Raw genomic sequence first — 2102 nt, forward strand, 5'->3', positions numbered from 1 at the left:
CTCTGCTGTCTGTGTGGAGCCCACAGCCCACTAGGGATTCTCTGTCTCCCTCTGTCTGCCCCTCCCCCTGCCCGTGCATGCTCATGCTCTCTGTATTTCAAAAATAAAGAAACATTTAAACACACACACACACACACACACACACACACACGCACACACACACGCACTGTGCTCAGGACTCAGCGAGGCCAACTCCCACCTCCACCTTAGGGCCCTTAGGTTCTCCACCCCCTTCTGGTCTGCCTGGAAAACTCGTGTTCATCCTTCCAAGTCTATTCCAAAGATATTCTCACAAACTCCAAGTACCACCTGTTGGTTCGCAAAGTGACCCCCAAAAACGCAGGGCAAGGAGAGATCAAAGAAAGAGGCAGACCGCTCCAGATTAGTAGGTGGCAGTTTTAATAAACAAGGAAACTTACAAAGTTTATCTAGGGCAGCTACTAGATGAGTAGAGGTCCCCACCCATCCGCCAGAATGTTAAAAGTTTATATAAAAGCCTTAACTGGGTACAGCCATATATACTGTCCAGATGGTCTCAACACCACATTACTATCTCAAGGCTATGTCCTTGGGGCATCTTCTAGTGCAGGGAAGGCGAGTGGAGTGCACATTCCAAGGATTCCAAAGAAAGGGAAGGAGACAAGGAGCCTCTGATGGCCCAGGTCCAACTCATAGGTCAACCAGCAGTTATGTCCTCTTGATGATTTCCTCCAACACCGTGCAACATGTATTCCTTATTAATTACCAAGAGGAAAAGTTATCTTCAAACAACGTAGAAAGCTAGCTAATGTCACCTTAACCCAGGTGGTCAAAATTACCACCATCATTAATGGGACAAACAGCTATCCTATGCCCCCCACAGCGATGTACTGAGAATGGCACATTCTGGAAGTGTTCTTGGCAAAAGCATTTCACCTGAGTCGAATCTCAAAGGAAGGATCGAACACGTCCCAACTGAGAGCGGTTCTGCAAAACTGGCCTGGACTCTTCAACAATGTCAATGTCCGGAAAGGCCAAACCGAAGGCTCAGGAGCTGTTTCAAAGGAAAAGATGCCGAATTCAGCGTGTGACCCTTGATTCCATCCTGGATGAAGGGGGCAAAAAACGTTCCAAATGTTAATGTACACGTGTGAAATGTTCCAAGTAACATCATCGGAAGGATTGGTGAATTTCGCGTATAGATTATATATGAGATAATAATGTTCGGTCAATGTTAAGTTTCCCGAGTATGGTCATTGTATCCGCGGTTAGGTAGAGAATGTACTTGCTCTTAGGAGATACGTGCTGTGCTGAACGTTAAAGGGCTAAATAAAGTGTTGCTATATCTGCAGCTAACAACCCATGGGTTCAGCAAAAAGAAACAAGGAAACAACTAAATATGTGTATTTGTGTATCTAAATAGAAAAAGGGAATGCGGTGGTGAAGTATTAACAACAGGGCAATTATAGGTGAAGGGTAAACGGCCCCTCATTGTTCTTGCAGCTTTTCTGTAGGTTTGAAATTTTTCAAGACAAAAACTTGGGCCGAATAAACGATAAGTAATTAAAAAAAAAAACAAACAAACCAATGAACAAAAAGCTTTGTTCCAGATCGTGTTTTCTGTGAAGCCTTTCATGACCTCCCCCTACAGCCCCCCATCCCCAAACACACACACAGAAAACAATGAACCACCCTCTCTTCAGGACTCTTTTATGACTATCTGTCTCTCTGACCAAACTATAAGCTCTTTGACATCTGGGCCTGTGTGTGCGGTGTTGAATCTACACAAGGTTAGAACTGTACCTGACACAGATTGGATGCTCAGCTGATACTTTTTTTTTTTTTTTTTTGAGTTAATCAAGCTGGGTCTTGAGTCCTGGATAGGATTCAGTAAACAGACAGGAGCAAGAAAGGTTTCTCAAGAGAGAGGAATGGCATGAGGAAGGTAAAGAAGTAGGAATGTATATTTTCTATTTACCAAGAGCACTGGATTTGTTTGGTCAGAACTAAAGGATTATATGGGTGAAAATGTCTGCCACACAATACATTCTTAAGAAAAATTTGGTGAACAGGGGCGCCAGGATGGCTCAGTCGGTTAAGCATCGGACTCTTGACCTCGGCTC

At 44.1% G+C, this 2102-nt stretch overlaps 1 long non-coding RNA gene across 1 annotated transcript; it reads right to left on the reverse strand.

Annotated features, from left to right (window-relative positions):
- Positions 1-382: 382 nt before the first annotated feature.
- Positions 383-1426, reverse strand: LOC123594941. Its single transcript, XR_006710955.1, has 2 exons — positions 916-1426; positions 383-733 (listed from the first exon to the last, which is right to left on the reverse strand). It is a non-coding gene; the product is annotated as an uncharacterized LOC123594941 (long non-coding RNA).
- Between the last annotated feature and the right edge of the window lie 676 nt (positions 1427-2102).

The sequence above is a fragment of the Leopardus geoffroyi genome, chromosome X, assembly GCF_018350155.1.
Source record: "Leopardus geoffroyi isolate Oge1 chromosome X, O.geoffroyi_Oge1_pat1.0, whole genome shotgun sequence".
NCBI classification, from domain to species: Eukaryota; Metazoa; Chordata; class Mammalia; order Carnivora; family Felidae; genus Leopardus; species Leopardus geoffroyi.